A 21063-nucleotide genomic window follows, 5' to 3' on the forward strand; every position below is an offset into this window, starting at 1 on the left:
TACCGTTAGCCCCCCTGGTGCTCTACTCAGCCAGGTTGCCCTTCATGGACTTTCATTCATGCTAACTCCTGATGGTCTAGATTAGAAGCTCTTTTTCATAGGTTGCCTTTTCTTGATACAATTCTCTGGGTCACCTGGTCTTCCTTCCTTCTGCCTCCATTGCTGTGGCTCTTAGTAGTCTCTCCAGCAGTCTCTCATAACCCAATGGCTTTTTTTGCTGGTCAGGTCTGATGACCTGTTTTTTGAGTCTCTCCCGACAGCTGTCACTTCAGTAGTGGGAGCTGTCTGGAGAGACTCAAAAAACAGGTCATCAGGCCTGACCAGCAGAAGAAGCCAGTAGTCTTAATTTTATCTCCCAGTCCCCATTCCCATCCTTGGTCTGCTCCCATTTTGCATCTAGATACCTAGGCTACTCACTAGCATTTTGTACTCTCGAAGAACTGACTGATTGCCAAATTGGACTGCTGCTAAATACCATCAACATAGTCTTTGCAACACATAGCTCCTATTCTAAATCTAGGACCAATTTCCCCAGAAAGTTGAGTCTCTAAGGTGGAAAGAGGTTTCCGGTGCAGTCATTTTGTCCATTTGTCCTCTTACAAACCCTCGGTCCCAATTAAATTATATGCAAAACATTAATCCTCTTGCATGTGATGAACTCTTCCAGACAATGTTTCGCAATCATTGAACTTTAAGATGTGCTTGCTCCAATTCCTAAAATTCTTAGCAATGCCCATGTGCAGTAGGGAATTCTGGGAACTGAAGTCCACACAAAATAAAGTTGCCAGGGCTGGAATATACTATTTTAAATAATACCTTTGTCCATTCTCTAGATTGGGGGTGGGGGGAGCTTGTTGTATACTTAACAAGCTTTCAATTAAAATAAGTACAATGACCACATGGGTGAGAAGATCCTATGATAATTCAGTTTATTATGGAACATTACTTGCAACTGAATCACTTCTAACAAGTACTCCTTTGGATTCTTGGTTCTTCTATGTGCAAAACAGAGAACTTTACCACACCAAGGTATATTTTTGAACAGTTCCAAAAGCACAAACTGCAATGCATTCATTGAACAATTGTGTTATACCCAAGTCTCCCTTTTTGTACCCAAGTTGCAAGTTCTTCACAGGATCATCCCTTTGCTTTTTCAAAATTGGCATCCCCCAATGAGATCAGATAGCTTCCACTTAATATTTCTTGTTTTAGCACTCCTAAACTCAACAAGAATTCTGCCTCTTAAGAGCAATTGAATTGGTTTCTTAGAAACTGTACTAATAGTAAATTATTCCTGAGCCGCTTCATGGGCCATGGTGCAAGTTGATTTGCCAATAATAGTTCTTCTCAAAAGAAAAATAATTCCCGAAGAATACTATATCTGCTAAAGATGGCAAAACATACAGACTCCATCTCCTCTCGGTAATTCATGCTATGAAGCACACCTCCTTAGACTACTAGGATATAAGGAGCATCTATCATGATTAGAATGAAAGATTGGATTTTATGAATGAAATGTACTGAGTTCTATAAAAAAAGGGAATGGTGGAAAACCTCAAGTGTAGAGCTAAAAGCTCCCGCAGAGAGCTGTTTCCTGAGATAATAGGATTCGAAAGGGGGAGTGAGGGGTAAACATTTTAATGATTCCTTGGTAAAAGCAAACAATGGTGCAAGCAAAAATCTCACAGTGGATTTTGAAAGGCAACTGTGTTCTGCTAATGCAATGTCTTGTAAGATATTTTTTTTCCAAAACCTCTGTTTTGATTTTTGTTTTGTTCAATTTTCTGGACTTATCCTAATAGATGTATTATCTTTTAACTGAGAAATAACTTAGAGAGCCAGTTTAGTGGGATGCTTAAGGCATTAGGCGAGGAACCAAAAGACCATGAATTCATTGTACCTAAGGCACAAAGCCAGCTAGAGGACTTTGGACTAGTCCCTCTCTTTCAACCCTATGAAACAAGAAATGGCCATCCAAGAAATCTTGCCAAGAAAATTACAGGATTTAGGATCTTATTTCTATAATCTTCATGGTGGAGAATATCTACAATGCTACTCTCACCTTCTGCTTTTATTATTTTAATCGGATCTGATGCCAACATTCCAGGAACAAGTTGGTCCTCCTCTCACATTAAATTGTATCGATCTTTTTAGATTTCAGTTGAAACTGATCATTAACCATACAACTTCTAATGAACTTCTGATCATTAACCATACAACTTCTATGAAAAGACATGGCCAGGACTATAGATCCTAACAGCATAAACAAGGTAGTAAACGCATGCGGTATATTGCTTCTGGAATAGATATATATATATTTCCAGTGCCTGTATTAGCAATGGCCATAGGTGGTATCTGGGTTATTTTCCCTCTTCTGTATAATGTATAGAATTGTGTACGTGCTCCTCTTTCTCCTTATGTGTGTGCATTCAGAGTGTGCATTCTTCTCTGGCTCATGTGACCAGAAGGGGGAGGGGGTCTTAGGATGGAATAGTCAGCAATATTTCCAGCCATCACCCAGCAGCCTTTTCCATAGGGATGCCTTGGGGGATTTTTTTCTGGAATGCTTTTTTCTCCCAAGCATCAAGACAATTCCCAACCAGTTTTGAACCTCAAACTTTTCCCCCCCTGGCTTCTCCTCCAACACAAAATATGGCCCAATTCTTTTGAAGAGTTATCCTATGGCAACCAGATGGATTCCTGAGAAAGTTACATTGTAGCTCACCACTACCAGCATTGCATTGGGTTGGAAAGAATAAAAAGGAAGGTGATCTACTGGACATACGAGAATCTGTACAGTTGGAAATACTGTAATTAAAATAGTATCATTCATTTTTTTCTAAGGGATCTAAACAGTTATGCAAGTTTGTACTGGAATATTATGGTGTATCTCCTGGTAGATACAATTCTTTGGGATAAATTGACCAATATCTATTTTTTTAAAAAGACATTGGGCCAGATTCATTGAGATTGATACAACTCTAACCATCAGTACCTTCTACTGTAGACTTTCATTCTGTGACAGCTGAATTAATGAAAACATAATAGGAAAAATGGAAAGAAAGTAAGAAAGAAGATAGATAGATAGATAGATAGATAGATAGATAGATAGATGATAGATAGATAGATAAGATAGACAGACAGACAGACAGACAGACAGACAGACAGACAGACAGACAATGTGATGTTCTTGTTCAATCATGACCACACTTTCTGCTTGTTGTCATCTTATAAACTGCCAAAAAGTGCAAGATGCCCAGTAGGACTGTCAAACATACTTGCTGACATCTGACAGAGTTTACTCCCTCCCTTCCCCTCTCTCTTTCTCTCTCATATCTCTTTTGTAGCATCCAAAATAGCCTGTGACCAAGGCTGAACAGTGTGATTTGCTGCCATGTTGATACATTGCATTTCAATATGTTGTACAAAAACAATCAGAAATCCATCAGAACACTTTGCCAGGGAGGGAGGGAGGAAGGTAGTTAGTTAGTTTTGGAACAAAGGCATTGCAGAATTAAGAGCAGTAATGTGTAACCCATAGCTGCCATTTCTTACCTATTTCTTCTCATGTCAGCCTTGGAGATTTCTGAGGAAAGAGAAGAATAGGAAAAGCAAACAAACGAATTCAAAGAAGCTTAGGAGGAAAAAGGACTTCTCTGAGCTGCAGACATTTTCTTTATGAATGCTTATTTCTGCTTCCCTTGTAGCCTAGCCCAAACTGCAAATTCCCTTTTTTGGGGGGCGGGGGGTTGTTCTGGTTTTCTGGATCAGGGCACTGATTATTTTTAAAGTGACAGGAATCCTTTCTTTGACAAAGAAAGTTTATTATTAAAATGGGAAGCTTGGTGGTTTTGGGATTTCTTTTGGCAGGCGGGGAGGGGGGGGTTGATACTCATCAAGAAAGGATTACATAATTGATGAAAGGCTTTTTCGAAGAGCTCTTTATGTTACTTTGCAGAGAGAGATTTAACTTGGCCACAGAGCACTTTTGTGATATGCACTTCCCTGGAATGTAACTCATTTAGATTTTGATGTGAATTATAAGAGGGCATCTGCTTCTTGGCAGTAGTCCTTTGTAGCATTTGGAAAATCAATGACAAAAGTGATGCAAAATTACAACTCTGGGATCCCACAGCCTTGTCAATATCCTTTGAAGATAATCCATTTTACAAATGCTTAATCAACCCCATTCTTCCAGGAAGAAGGTGTTACTGTTGTTGTCTGCATTATAAAAGCTGAGATAATGGCTATGCACATATAGAGGGTGGGGGTGGGGACTAAACTCATCTACCTTTGCAATCCTTACTTGAAACCTCAGGACAAAATGTGTCTATTTGGCACTTGGCCCATTTCTACTGGGAGGTTCTTTTGTTAATTCAGATACTATGAAACAATGCGAATTATTTACTGATCTCCTTAGTTTTCAAGATAATCTTATCAGTTATGACACCTTTCTGTTTTGCAAATGGGGTGGTGGTGTTGAAGTTAAGAGGAAGTACTTATCCCACTTACTGGATGCACGATGAAAATAAGCCCTGGAGATGATCATATGACTGACAAAATTCCCAAATGTGTGCAACAGTGAGTAATCACACATTTGGAAATTATCCATATCAGTCATTGGAGACAAAATCAGTGTTAAACCAAAACAAGTGGGACTTAAATGAGAAATGTGGAGTGTGGATTTTCAAGACCATTTTGTGGGAAAGGGTCAAAGGTTTGCTAAAATATGATATCCAAAATTAAAATGTGTCTGAAACTGAAACTGTATTTCAAAAGTTCACTAACACACTGGCTAAATTGTGACATTCTTTTTTCTACCACTGTACCACAAAATACCTGCCTATTTCTCTCTCCCCTTCCCCAACAATCATTTCTGTGAATGTTATCTCCTCAGTGTTGAAGTAAATATAAATATATTTGCTAGTCCTACTCTATACCCTCTTCTAGATAGTGGAGATTAAGGCAAGAAAACTAAAAGACAGGCAACTTGTTTCCACTGCATTGAAGCTTATTGTGTTTCCTCCAATCTCAGTAGCAAATTCATTTGTTAAGTGAGCTTTACCCCATTTTACGACTTTTCTTGCCACAGTTGTTAAGTGAATTGCTACAGTTGATAAGTTAGTAAACTGGTTGTTAAGTTAATCTGGCTTCTCCATTGACTTTGCTTGTCAACAGGTTGCAAAAGGTGATCACATGACCTTGGGACACAGCCGTGGTCATAAGTACAATCCAATTGCCAAGCATCTGAATTTTGATCACATGATCACAGGGATGCTGCAACTGTGAAAAATGGTCAAAGGTCACATTTTTCAGTGCTGTTGTTACTTTGAATGGTCACTAAGTAAACTGTTGTAAGTTGAGGACTACCTGTACTTGGAAAGTAAGGTTGGGAAAGAAAGAAACATTCAATTTACACAGTAAACTTATTGTGTTCTTGGTAATTGTTTTTAATTAAAAACTTGTTCATGTCATGTGAATATTCATGAGTAGTTCAGATTCATATTGTGTTAAATTTGGGGAGAGTCACTTTTGGGCACAGTACTTTTTGCCTAGAACCATCTGAGTCACGATTTGTGCAGCTCAGTATGACAACACTCCCACCCAAATGCTTGCTACTACAAATGGAGGTGGAGAGCTGTAATAGGAAAGAAGCATTTTTCAGGGCATTTTGAAAGATAGCATGGCAGAGTTTGACTTCTCTGGGCAGGAAGGAAGTTGCATGCTCCCACTTCACCTTGCCAGGAGCAGATTGTACAAGGAACATTAACACCCCACATCAGTTAAGGTAAGGTAAAGGCACATGCATGCTAGTCATTTCCAGCTCTAGGGGCGGTGCTCATCTCCATTTCTAAGCCAAAGAGCCAGCACTGTCAGAAGACTTCTTCATGATCATGTGGCTGGCATGATTAAATGTCAAAGGTGCACGGAGTGCTGTTATCTTCCCACCAAAGGTGGTTCCTATTTTTCTACTTGCATTTTTTACATGCTTTCGAACTGCTAGGTTGGCAGAAGCTGGGGCAAGTAACGGGAGCTCACTCCGTTACGCAGCCCTAGGGATTCGAACTACTGAACTGCTGACTTTCTGATCGACAAGCTCAGCATCTTAGCCACTGAGCCACCATGTCCCTTCAGTTACGATATATACAATCAAATCCCAAAAAGAAACAAGGGAGGGAAAAGGCATTGACCAGAATGCAGTTGTCTTCACCTTATTTGTTCCTGTATATATTCTGCATTTCCCCCACCTAGCCGGCTAACCATGGGATGTTTGTACACCACTGATTCTTTTGGCTTACTTCCACTCATATCTCCTCCAATTTGGCTAGGGGAAATACTTTCCTTGGCTACCGCTTCTGCCATCTAGCATTTGAACATTGCACTTGATCTTCTCCTCAAACAGCAAAAATCATTTAGGTTCCAAAGTTCATTTTAAAACACATTATTAATGCCCTGCTGGCAGGGAGCACAGCTGAATGCAAATTAATTGCCATATTTGCTTCTGATCCATGCCAGCAAAGAACATCCAATTTAGTCATATCGTGAAAAGTGAATTAATTTACTCCTGTCCTAATATTGCTCAAGATTCACCGAGTGTGACTGTCAGGCAGCATCTGTTCGTTTCATTGGAAGCTCTGTTGGGCTTCTGGATAGTTAATGATGAACGCAAGTTTAAGAACAACTATGTTCAGTGTGTCTCTCCCTCCACCCCACCCAAATGCAGCACTATTGTTTCTGGGAGTCTAAACCTCAACAGATAAAAGAAGTAAAAATCCTTAACATAAGAATATGTTATTGTTGATTTATGAATCCTCCAAATTGCCTGGACAAAAGGACTTGTATTTGAGCAGCAATCGTTTTTAGGCATGCTCACAAAACAGGAAATATATTTTGCTTCAAGTTCAAGATAAAACAGGCTTTGGAACATTTCAAATTGACTCTATTCTAAGAAGAAAATTTGAAATTGCTCAGATAGACAAGCTTGGACCACAAAATTAAGCCAGGCCATCCATGCTGACTGCTAGATGCTGCCCAAATTATTGCATAAATTGGTAAAGAGAATAGTTACTCAAAGCTGGAAGATCCAAATAAGTTTCTTTCTGGAAGAACTGCTCTAGTTCAGCTCTCTCCTTGTGCTAATTATTTTACTTGTAGGATTTTTTAGAACTTTTTAAAATGGAAACCTTTTATCTACCTCTTTGGAATTATTCTAGTACTTTAACCAATTGTACTAAGAAGGTACAAGTATTAACAAGCATTAACAACTGAGACTCCTATACAACAATTTAGTTTAGGTGAGGGTTTGAGAGATTAAACTAAACATGATTAAACTACAATCCATCATCATCTAGAGCAGGGCTCCCCAACCTTGGCAACTTTACGACTTGTGCAATTCCTGGGAGTTGAAGTCCACAAGTCGTAAAGTTGCCAAGGTTGGACAGGCCTGATCTAAAGGATGACCAATTCTGGACTATACTTGCAGTTTTTAAGTCTATTCTCTCCCATATTTTACAGAAAAAGGAATGTTCTTCACCTCTGACTCTCAGCCAAGATTCTTTCCTGCATCTCTGTTTACAGATGACAAGACATCAGAAGAGAAGCATCTTCAGGTATGAGAAAGTATTCAGGGTCCCATTTGTATGTCCTGTTTAAACTACGAGTGAATAAAACCGTTCTTACATTTTATTGTTGTTAGTTGCAAAGTCATGTCTGACCCATCGCGACTCCACGGACAATGTTTCTCCAGGCCCTCCTGTCCTCTACCATCCCCTGGAGTCCATTTAAGCTCACGCCTATTGCTACGGTGACTCCATCCAGCCACCTCATTCTATGTCGTCCCCTTCTTCTTTTGCCCTCAATCGTTCACAGTATTAGGCTCTTTTACAGTGACTCCAGTTTTTACATAGTACAGGACAATATTCAGGACTGCCAGAACTTTTTATAGTTATATTTTAGTGTGAATGTTTTAGAGTTCTAGTGGGGGGAAAGTAGTCATTTGTTTCATAAGGTAAAGGGTAAGGTTCCTTCGCACATATGTGCTAATCATTTCTGGCTCTAGGGGTGGTGCTCATCTCCATTTCAAAGCCGAAGAGCCAGCAGCTGTCCGAAGACGTCTCTGTGGTCATGTGGCTGGCATGACTAAACACCAAAGGCGCATGGAGCGCTGTTACCTTCCCACCAAAGGTTGTCTCTATTTTTCTACTTGCATTTTTACATGCTTTCAAACTGCTGGGTTGGCAGGAGCAGAGGCAAGTAATGGGAGCTCACTCTGTTACGCGGCACTAGGGATTCTAACCGCTGAACTACTGACCTTTCTGATCTACAACCTCAGTGTCTTTAGCCACTGAGCCACATTTTTCATAAGGACCATTGTGCAAAGCAACCCTTCCTGAATAGTCTGTTGAGACCATTGAAAATAGCATTGCTAAATTGCAGGGAAGGTGAGCTCATAATAAGGTACTAAGAGAAGAACTACAGAATGCCAAAAGTCAGCACAGCAGAATAATCTTGCTATCATAAGCCAAGAACTCTGCTGAAAGAGCCAACCTCTGAGTAACTGTGTGGCTAACTTGATGAATTGTTATTTTAATTGCAATAAATATCTCTCAGTTATGTAGCCTGGCTGCATCAGCATATTTAACAAAGGCAAAAGGACACCATACCGGTGACACCACACATAGACAAGCACAATGTAGTATCTAATATTAATTCAATAATCTTAGCATCCTGATGTGCTGTGTAGGAGTTCCAAGACCTGATGCTTATTGCTCTTGGTACTCAGCAGATTCCCTGCTCTTCCTCCCTTTTTACATTTTTTTTGAGTACCTGACAAACCAAATCAAGTACCAGCCTTATTTCCCAGAATATCTTTGGACTCCAAAACAGCCCTGTAAGCTTGAGAAACTTAAAATAAAGGGTGCTTGTCAGGGGTGGGCTTCAAAAATTTCAGCAACTGGTTCTTTGCTCGGTTGCTGGGTGGGTGTGGCCATGGTGAGCGTGGCCTAGTTGGCCTCCTGCACCATGGTGGTGGTGGGGGCTGTTTTCACCTTCCCCAGGCTCTAGAGGCTTTCCTCGAGCCTCTGGGAGGGCGAAAACTGCCTCCCCCAGGCTCCAGAGGTCTTCTGGGAGGACCGTTTTCCCCCCTCCCCGAGCCTCCGTGCGGGCCCTGAACTTACTTCACATCCAAAACTGGCTGCGTGGAGACTCCTGGGAGGAGTGTGGTGGGGTGGCAGAGGTGGGGCGTGGTAGGCTGGGGTGGGATTTGGAGGTTTGCCAAACCGGCCATAACGTTAACTACAGGTTCTCCCGAACCCGGGCGAAGCCGTAGCAGCCCATCGCTGGTGCTTGTTGTGTTGAGCTCCCTTGCCAAGACAAGGGACAACAGCAGATAATATAGAGCCATTTGGTACTTTGTCAATAGTGATGATGCTGTTGGCTAAAATGATGATCATCTAATGGGACCCAGGAAATAGAACTTTTTTGTTGACTGCATGATCTCTGGATCAAACATCATCCCCGCAATGTTTTTGGCTCCCATCCTGATCTTACTCCAAAGAACTTGTAAATCCTGGTTCTTCCCCCAGGCCTTCTGGGTGAGTCTTTTCACATCTTGTGTGTGTGTGTTGTTTTCTTTTATTTGTTCTTTTTAAATTGTTTTAATTATGTCTGCCATCCAGAGTCACAGTAAAGTCAGGCAGCCTTGTACATGTCAAACAAAATTTCAGGACTGTGCTTATTGCATTACCTGAGACAAGCCCACAGGTGAAATTACCGTTAACCACAGTTTGCTTGTATGATTTGCTTTACAGTAACAGGCCTTAACTGTAGTCTAGATGTCATGTTGGTTAGTTTTACAGTTAAGCTATATATTGTTCTCCAGGAAAGCAAGGTGCGGGTTAAGGAGTAGCTTATATCTCCACTCCTCCTGTTTGCTTTTCACTCTGAAAGTATGCAGACAAAAGTTTGGACAGCACAGTTTTTTGTTAGTACCGTAATTTAAAAAAAAAGGTAAATTCCAGCTGACTAGGAACTACAAAGGCTCCTTTGATTGTGGGTAAAAGGAAAGGGCCTGTGTCTGACTAAAATTTGTTCACTGATTATTTAATTATTCCATTTGTTTAACCCTAAATCTGCCTAGGATTTCCAGCAGATTTACAATAGTAAATCAACAATTAAAACTCCCACCGTAAATGGGAATAATCAGTGTTATGGCAATTATATTTTTGTCTTGTGGCTCCTTTATTTATTAAGTTTACAACCAAGGACTGAAAGAACATTTGTAGATCAAATAATGTAAACAAAACCCAAAACAAAACCCAATATTCTGTTTTCAAGGTCACATTCTCTTACTCAGCTACCATTATTTTTAGTATTTTTCTTTTTCTTTGACTTTTCTTTTACTTACACATTCTCTTACTCAGCTACCATTACTTTTAGTATTATGTGATTATATAGAATAGATTATTTTGGAGCTTTTCAGGTAGCAAACACAGATTTTATCTTTCAAATACACACACCTACATAGATACATGCATACAGGCCTTCCCCAGACACAAGTTCATAAAAGCAAATATTGTGAATACTTCAAAATAAGCCAAATTCCAATTCTTCTGATTATACATATTGTATATATGATTAGGCTGAATGGTTTCAATTGAGTAAAACACCTGATTTGATTATGTGGCATCAGGTCTGAGCAACCACATGGTATGAGTCTCCCTAGAGTGTTCTGTCTTCAATTTGACCTTTAAGATGCCTCTGTGGAGCATTCATTACTGTCATAACATAAGTCAGCTGCCTAATAAGCGTATAACCAAGAGTTATCCACTAGAATTGAGGAAGAGGGGATCAATTAATGTCAGGACATTAACTCTGTCAACACAGTGTGATAAGGCTGCCTGCTGGCTCCCATCTGGCCTCTCCCCAAGGGAGTTAGCAACTAGCCAAGATTTTAACAAAATCAAGAGATCGTGATGCCAAGTCTGTTTCTGGTGTATACAGGTATGTCCTACACAAATATGCAAGTATATATGCCCCATACCTGTGGCTATGCAAACTCTGGACATCCAGACGTTTCACACTGTTCAAGAACAGCAAACCTAACAACATTGGGATGCTTTATTTTCTCACATTATAGGGTTTTATTAAGTTAGTAAATTAATATAACAAACTGAAAAATGCCATGTACTGATAGAAGGTGAGGTATCAAAGTATTTTGCCAATTTTTTTTTAAATCTCACATTAGAGTTAACATTTCAGTAATTATCTTGACTTTTCACAAGGTGTTTTTTAAGAAAGGATTTACATAAATGGCATGCAGGAATATGGCTAAAAAGAATTTTAAAATAAAATAGTGCCCCAAATCTCACAAAGCAAGGGAAGAAGCTGGTTTATATCATGAGATAAATGGGCTGAAAACTGGATACTTTTTTTTTTTTGTTTAAACTGCATGTTACTTGGAGGGCAGGGAATGAATTTTGGTCCTAGCTCCATGTTTCTCAACCTTGGCACCTTGAAGATGGGCGGATTTCAACTCTCAGAATTCGCCAGCCAGCATGTCCTCTAAGTTTACAAAGGCTAATAAATTAATACGAGATAATAATGCTTCAGTACAGCTTACACCAATCATCATTCTCGGAGGCGGTGTGTGTGTGTGTGTGTGTGTGTGTGTGTGTGTAATGTACAGCAACCATATTTGCAAAATGGGCTACATAGACATTTCATTTTGTACTGCTTTTGGGACTATGTGCTGTGTTGGATTTGAAGGCAAAAAAGTTCCTCCTGCACACATGTAGAACTGGGCTGCAAATCCCCAAACCAGTTGGGAATTATGCTGCAGAACAAGTCCTAAACCTTGGATTATGTCTTATATTAATGCAGGCAATTGTCACTTAGTATTAAATTCAAAGCACATGTAATGTAATCTAATAATAAATAAATAAAGGTAAAGATTCCCCTCGCACATATTTACTAGTTGTTCCCAACTCTAGGGGCGGTGCTCATCTCCGTTTCAAAGCCGAAGAGCCAGCGCTGTCTGAAGACATCTCAGTGGTCATGTGGCCAGCATGACTCAATGCCGAAGGGGCACAGAATGCTGTTACCTTCCCACCAAAAGTGGTTCCTCTTTTTCTACTTGCATTATTACATGCTTTCGAACTGCTAGGTTGGCAGAAGCTGGGACGAGTAATGGGAGCTCACTCCACTACGCGGCGTTAGGGATTCGAACCACCAAACTGCCAACCTTCCTGATCAGCAATCTCAGCATCTTAGCCACTGAGCCACCGCGTCCCTTAAAATAAATAAATAGATGAGCCATTTACTTTAGAAAAAAAAATCCCCAAATACCAGCTAATATCTTTTTTAGCTGGAAGCATTAGGGCTACCCACCCAGAAGTATCCTTTCCTTAAAGTAATTTCCCATTAAACAACAGCAATGGCTACTTTAATAATTATTTTAATCATATATCATTTCTTGCTGTGAAAGAAACATTCCTAAATTGTTTACCCTGCACGGTACATTACTACTCAAGCGTAATTCAGCTTGCGTTAAAGGGTCTGCAAGTTTTAAGTAGGCAGAAAGCTAATAATTAAACATACTGGCATTTTGCTAAGCTATCTCTCACTATTCAAAAACAACATGGAATATTAAATAGCCACAGATGGTCAGGAACTGAATCCTATTTTTCATCCAAAAATGATGCTTCCAAACTCCACAGCAATGCTGAGTCAGAAGACAAAGTACCACTTCACAGTTCATTATTTCTTACATGAGTCCCTTGCAGAGAATTCCAGCACTGCTTAGCTTTCACCATCTTATAAAAATACATTTGAAGTTCATTTTAGGATACATTCCTAAACTGATGCTCTTCTGAGAGAAGCTTCTGCAGAACTTCGCAATGCACGATCCAAGAATGGGCAACTATTTGCTGCTAAATCGTCAAGAAGCATTTATTGGGGAGGGAAAGTTTTCACAAAGATACAAAAAGTGACCAAACAGACATTAATTCTTTCTTGGGACAGGACCATCTCCTGGTCCTGAGCTCCATGTTCTAAAAGAGGAGTTCCCAAACTTGGCAACTTTAAGACTTGTGGACTTCAACTCCCTCATTCTGGGTGTTGAAGACATCCATGGGTCTTAAAGTTGCTAAGATTGTCTTCCGACTGGCATGATATGGGGATAATCTGGAACTGATAAGCAGTGGGGCACTGTAGGGCAGCCTTTCATCTTGAGTTTGCAGGATACCTGAGGGCACATTCTCTTATCTTTAAGAAATCCTTGGCTTTTATTCTGTGTGAATGAAAAGGTCTCCCTATCTTGTTCCCTGGTGGCTTTTCCAGGAATGTAAATCTCTTTAACACAAAAACGGGTTTATCTTTCTCTATTAGCATCTTCTCTTCATGGTTGAGAGAGCATCCCAAGCAGTTCCAGCAATGTAGCAAATCCAGTCTCCATATAAAGTACACATTCTAAAGAGATTTGAAGGTTTTTTTAAAAAAAATACCTTCAATAATTTAAAACAATAATTTAAGAGCAAGTTTAATATAATGGTAAAGGCAGCAGGCTAGAAACTGGAAGATGGTGAGTTCTTGTCCTGCGTGATCCAGCTGGGTGACCTTGGGCCAGTCACTATCTCTCAGCCCTAGGAAGGAGGCAATGGCAAAGCACTTCTGAAAAACCCTGACAAAGAAACTTCAGAGACTTGCCCAAGCAGTTGCCAGGAGTCAACAGTGACTCAAAAGTACAAAAAAAAAAAAAAAAAAGGTCACGATTTGTTTAAGCACAGGAAGCCTTGTCCAGCATGGTCTCATGAGTGATTAGATTTCCACAGAATGATAACAGGGAGGCAAAGAAGAAGTGGCTGGATGAACCGGGGAAAATTCATTTGTCAAATATTTGCTGGCCCCCCTCCTCCTCCTCCTAGTACAACTACTGAATAAATCAGGAACAATTCATTTAACAATCTTGGCCTTCCACCATTTGTGGTTTTTACTAACAGAGAGGAGGGAAATAGATCCAGAATGCTCATGTAGCCATCTATACAAATATTTTTCAAAACCAATAAACATTCAACAATACAGGACTATTTCATACAAGTGTCTTGCTCTAGACCAGTGGTTCTCAACCTTCCCAATGCTGCGACCCTTTAATACAGTTCCTCATGTTGTGGTGACCCCCAACCATAAAATTGGTGTCTCGATTCCTAAGTCCATCGAAAATACGTGTTTTCCAATAGTCTTAGGTGACCCTGGGTGCTTCCTTATACACTGAATGCAGCATTTTTTGTCTCCCAAACCCCGCCCCTTCACCAAAATGGCCGTGCATAGCTTTTAGGAGGCTTTCAGAGAGCTCCTGGGGGCTGGAGAGGCAGAAATGAGCAAACAACAGGCTGTTTTTTGTTCAATTTCCACACACACACACAGCCCCCAGGAGCACTCTATAAGCTTCCTAAGGGCTATCCATGCCCTCTTTCTGGACAAAAAACGAGCCCATTTTTGTGAAAAATGGACAGTTATTTGCTCGTTTGGGGGGGGGCACTCCCCAGCAGCTCTCTACAAGCCTCCTAAGGGCTATACATGCCCTTTAAAAAGAAACAGGCCCATTTTCACGAAAAACGGGCATTTTGGGGAGGTTTGCAGAGTGCAAAAACTTTTTTAAAAAAATTTACCACTTCAAAATCTTGGTGGGTCTTATACTCCGGTGCATCCTATACTCCGAAAAATACGATAGTCATTTGTATCAAGAAAGCAGTGTCAACCCAGGGACAAGAACTGGTGTGGGAGTCAGAAAAATTGTTTGTCTGAAAATCTGAAGCAGGTATTTCCCTCTGTGTGTGAGAGAGAGAGAGGAAGAGAAAGATACACACACACAAACACACACACACACAAGCATAGAGAGAGGGGGGAGAAGAAGAGGGAGAGGGAGGGAGGGAGAGGGAGAGAGATAGACAGACAATATGAAACATTTTTAGTCATTCAAATTATGTTTCACTTTTTGTCTACCTGTTGCCATTTTATTATGGCTCCAGACCTCAGAAACGGAGGTCTGATGCTTTTGCTCAGACCTGCGACTGACTGCTGGATGCCATTTCCCCCCACCTGCTTTTAGCAAGGTGAGGCACACACATCCTAAATGAGGAATGGGTACTGCCTTTAAGCCATTTGACAGTGATGACATCAGAGAACAAAAACTGATACCTAAACTAATAGTTGCTATGGTTGCCACCAGCCACTCAGATAAGTTAGGCTGTTTGTAGGTGGCTGGCTGGTTGTAGCAGTGGAATAATACATACAGTACGAATGGAGGCGTTCAAGCCATACAACCTTCTTTCTGGTGTTTTTCTCTTTTTTTTTCTGATTAGACTCATCAGTGGGTGGGAGTGTTTCCTATGACTTCAGTTTTAAATAAACGAATTCCCTCCTGCCTAGAGCATTGGTTCCAAAGCATTCATTTCCACCCCTCTCTTCTGCTACTCCCCCATATCACAAAAATGACCAATATTGGCAGCTGATTAAAGTGGCTTCTGGAGAGCAGGAAGACTCTCTTGAACTTTGATAACTCATCCAAACAGCCTCACAAAGACCGATAATGCTACATGATTATATTCAGGCACCTAAGCACCAGGTGACAATATTTTTCTACATCTCAGTAGAAAAGAAAAGGTGGTTGGGTTTACAGACTGATGTGTACTTCTGAGTTCATCCATATTGGGCAAAGACATACTGTGGCTTGCTGGGTTTTGCCTTAGCACATTGCATAACCCAACCACTGTGGTTTGTAAACACAGCTTAAGGCTTTGTAAATAGTCCAAACTCGGCCATTTGTAGCTTTAGTAATAAACTATGGCATGACCAGGGGTGGGTTGCTTTTACTACTGGCTCGCAACTTGCTCATGCACCAGACACACACTGCACGTGTGCGCGCTGTTCAATGTAAATTGTTTTTTGCACATGCACAGAACAATTTACAATGAACTGCGCATGCGCAGTCGTTAAATACCCAAATGGCGGTGGCCCAGCAGCGGCGAGGGAAGCAATTCGGGGGCATGGCAGGTCTTGGTCACTGCGGGTTCTGTGACCCAGGCCTGAATTCTACTACCAGTTCAGCTGAACCAGGCCAAACTGGGAGCAGCCCACCTCTGGGCATGACGTATGTTAAGTAGCCATAATACAGCCCAATATATTAGAGGCCATAAACTATATCAAAGCATAGATAGTGAACATTATATAAAAAAGTATCTTTAATTTAAAAATGTATTTATTATACAGTACAGGCCCTGTCACCACCTGGAGCCCCTCTCCAAATGGGTGGTTAAAATATGAAATATGAATAATAAAATTTATTAAATGTCTAAGTACCATTTTTGAATGGTACTTGAATTCTGTTACCATTTGTGAACAGAAATATCTTAACTTCAAGGACTTTAAAAAATTAAGAATCCACACATTCTTTTGAAGAATAATCTGTTAACAAAGGAACTCAGCAGAATGATAAGGAAAAAGTCTAAAGCTTGAACAGGTCTAAAAGGCCTGAACAAATGAAAAAAAAAACATTTCTCTGCCATTGCAGAGATCTAAGTGATGGAAAAACTCTGTGGGCAGTTTCCAGTTTAATTTGCATCCAGCATGCTCCCAGTGAATCTCTACTTTCAATCAGAGCAAGCATAGATGCTATTCAACTCAGCTAGAAGAAAATATAGTTTGTTTATTTATTATTTATAAACCTCAAAATCAGTTACTTGGCACAACAGGACAAAACCAAGGAAAGAGAGGTGAACAGCAAAGCAAAAATATTAAAAAGTTGAGGAGTTAATATGATCATCAATCTATATCTATCAAAAGGCACGGAACTTTCCAGAACCATTGGAAATAATACTTTAGTTATGCCAACTTTAACGGTTTTAAATACATAGCAGACAAAGAATAAAGGCAGAAAGTAGGACACTAGGTGATCCTTCTTCTATACTACATCATGGAAAAAAACAAGTTGGTAGGTGGAGATGATATGTCGAAGCCAGGGCGTTTGAATCAGCCGTCAAATCTACTGAGACTCTACAGCGCCAAAGCGCTCCACAAGATGCACAAAAGAGTACACGCATATATCGCAATGCCATAGAGCTCAAGAGATCAGAAGGCGAGGAAGATGACAGCTGCCGCATGCGCAGTAGCCGCGCCCAACTGGTGCGCAAATACAAACCGCGTCTCCCGCCTTGCGCTAGCTGCAGAGGAGACCATGCCAGATCAGCTTGCCATTTCCATGATGCAACCTGCCAGTGCTGAGAGCGAAAGGTGCACATTGCCAAGGTGTGCTGGAGCAAATTCCCTGCCACTGCCTGGCAGCCTAGAAGCGCACCAAACCGCCAACAGAGGCCCAACCAAGGGGCCTGGCAGAAGCCACCATGGCACTCAGAAGGCGACAATAGAGTCACCTACCACATGTCAATCGGCCAAATCCGCACCAGGCGGCCAAAGAAGCTGAACATCACAGTCCTCATCAAGGACTCTCCATGTGAGATGGAGATCGACACCGGGTCATCACTGATCATCATACTGTGGTCTACCCTAAAGGAGGCTATCCCTAGCCTAAAGAAGCAGCATCTTCGCACCCCTGACATCCGCCTACGAGATTACCAGGGAAACCAGGTCCCCATCGTGGGCCAAGGCACCTTCCAGGTGAAGTTCAAGCAGTTCAGCAGGAAACTCCCAGAGACAGTGGTAAGCGGCAACCTGCAGAACCTCCTAGGGCTAGATTGGTTCCAAGCCCTGGGCCTAGAAGTGACCGGTATCATCGCCTTGAAAGATGACGGCGCTGAAGTCATCTTTAAGGACTTCGAGGACGTCTTCGTCACCGGTCTGGGTAAGTATGTGGGAACTCCAATTTCCTTTAGTTTGGACCCCAACATAGCCTCAATAAGGCTAAAACCCAGGAAAGTACCTTTTCCTCTCCGCCCAAAAATTGACAGGGAAATTGACAAGCTCATAGGCCAGGGAATCCTAGAGCCGGTCGATCACGCATGCTGGGAGACCCCTATTGTGACACCTGTCAAATCTGACAGGTCTGTCCGCATCTGCGCAGACTACAAGTACACAATAAATAAAGCGCTGCAACAAAGCGCCTACCCATTGTACAGCACCTCCTTCATTCATTAGGCCCCGGAATTTTTTCGCAAAATTGGACATGGCACAGGCATACCAACAATTGCCTGTAGATGGTGCTAAGGTGGAGGCCCAAACCATTGTGACACACAGGGGTGCATTCAAATGTCACTGCCTGCAATTCGTCGTAAGTATTGCCCCTGGACTGTTCCAAAGCGTCATGGAACGGCTTTTGCAGAGGATTCCAGAAGTCATCCCCTATTTCGATGACATCTTCGTATTGGCTGCAAATGAGGCGCAACGTTTGAAATGTGTACGAACAGTTTTGGCTCAAATTAGAGACAAAGGCCTCCGTCTCAAAAAAGAGAAATGCCAAATTAACGTGCCAAGGGTTGAATTCTTAGGGTACCTAATTGACGGCTCTGGGATTCACCCAACCACTAAAAAAATTAAAGCAATCCGGAACGCCACCACACCTCGCAATCAAACCGAGCTGCAGGCGTTCCTCAGGCTCCTTAATTTCTACAGCATCTTTCTTAAACAGAAAGCCACCTTTGCTGAGCCTTTACATCATCTCCCGGCAAAGTGGTTCTGGGGCAGAGCTGAAGCTGCCGCATTTGCCACGGTAAAGAGACTACTGTCAACAGACATGTTCCTGGTTCAGTACAGCCAGACGCTGCTACTGGTTTTGACTTGTGACGCTTCCCCATTTGGCGTCGGAGCCATCCTCAGCCACCGCATGCCCAATGGAACCGAGGCACCCATAGCCTATTATTCAAGGACCTTGTCTGCTGCTGTGCGGAACTACAGCTAGCTGGACCGTGAGGCTTTGCTGCAGGGGCCGGGATAAAAAGTTCCATGAGTACCTCCATGGCCATGATTTCAACCTCATCACGGACCGCAAACCGCTACTGGGCTTGCTGGCTGGGGACTGATGTACTCCTGTGTCATTATCGCCACGAATGACCAGATGGATTATTTTCCTAGCGGTCTACACCTATCGCCTCGTCCATCGTCCAAGCTCAACCTTGGGGCATGCCGATGCTTTGAGTTGCTGCCCACTGCCAGAACTACTTGCAGACCCTACCCTCGAGATGCCAGTCCTTCTTATTGACTGCTTAGAGACTGGTCCTGTCTCATCTAGTGACGTTGCCTGCCACTCTGCAAGAGACTCTACCGTCAAACAAGTTTTGAACTGGAGGGGAGGGGGTGGCCCAAGAGGCCTGTTGGGTCTGATTTCAAAATGTATTGTTGTAAAAGAGTTGAATTGTCTGTTATTATAGCTGTTTGCTGTGGGGGGACTGGGTCATTGTTCCACCCAAACTGCGAGTTGCAGTATTAGAGGCTTTACGCGTAGGGCATCCTGGAATTGTCAGGATGAAGTCTTTGGCTAGGAGTTATGTGTAGTAGCCTAACATGGACAGGGAGATTGAAGAATGGGTGGCTACCTGCACACTGTGCCAGGAGTCCAGACCTGCTCCCCCAGAGGCCACTAAGAAGTGGGAGCGACCTCAAGCACCATGGTCTAGGGTGCACATAGATTTTGCTGGCCCAGTTCATGGCCAGACGTTCTTAGTAGTTGTGGACACCTACTCGAAATAGCTAGAGGTAGTCCTCATGACATCCACTACGGCAGAAGCAGTTATCAAGGTACTACAGAGACTTTTCTCCACGCACAGCCTGCCCGACGTCTTGGTCTCTGACAATGGGCCCCAATTCACGGCCATGCAATTTGAGACCTTCCTAGCAGCACAGGGAATCAGACATGCCCTTGTCGCACCATTCCATCCGGCCGCTAATGGTCAGGCGGAGAGAATGGTGAGATCTGCAAAAGAGGCCCTATCCAGAATGGGTGCCGGAGATTGCCAACACAGGTTGACCATTATCTTCTAATTCAACACATCAGGCCAAGCGCTACTATGGGGAGAAGCCCCTCTGAGCTTCTCATGGGTCACCGGCTAAGGTCCCACTTAGACCAGCTACGCCCCAATTATTCTGCCTCATCGCCCCCAGACTCCACAAGCAAGATTCAGACATTTAGCATAGGGGATTCGGTATATGCCCACAACTATGCCAGGGGAATTCTGTGGATTCCTGCCACAGTGATAGGCATCACCGGCCCTCGCTCTTACCTCCTAGAGCTCGAGGACGGTAGGAATTGGAGAAGGCATATTGACCAACTCCATGGCCACCTTTCCAACTCCATTCTTAGACAACCAGAGGTAACTCCTGCACAAGTTAGCCAAAGCCCTACCCAAACGGAGCAAACACTCACTCCTTCCACGGCCAGCTCAAGCCCGAGGGTACCGGGAAACTTATCTGATTATGTGGCAGGCCCGCAGCGAGCTCCGAGCGAACCGGCTCTAGACCCTCCAGCCGCGGCCTATGAAAGGTTCCAGGAGCTTCCACCAAGCAGAGCTGCGGAGCAAACAGGTCCGTCTGACCTGTCCAAGGAAACCCCTCGTACTGAACTGCGCAGGTCAGGCAGAGCTACCCAAAAGCCCACCTACCTACGTAACAAGTCAGATTGTTCCATCCAAGAGAGAAGGGGTGTTAGATACTTGTTCTAACTACAGTGGTTTCCACCAAGGTCCTCTGTTCCGGCGGGAACAGAGATTTAATCCTATTGGTCGAAGGGTCTGACAGCTCCCTATAAAAGGGCTGCTGTCAGACTCAACCTTCGCTGGATTGTTCTTACTTGTACTTAATAAAGAGCTGTTGTTACCGTTAAGCCTGTGTGCCTATCCATTACCCAATATAACAAATATCATTTGTCTAAAAGACGGTTGAGGCACTGAAATAGAAAATGACACCAGCTTGCCAATAGTGAGAAGCACAAAAACCTGGTCCATATCCTGGCTAGTGATTCACACATTGTGGAAGCAATGTAGACATTGTTTTTATTGCTGTTTTGCCAGCATGGTGGTGGTTGGATGTTTCTAGAAGAATCTCTTCATCGTTACTAGGAGT

Source organism: Natrix helvetica (assembly GCF_964273705.1).
Source record: "Natrix helvetica genome assembly, chromosome: 1".
NCBI lineage: Eukaryota > Metazoa > Chordata > Lepidosauria > Squamata > Natricidae > Natrix > Natrix helvetica.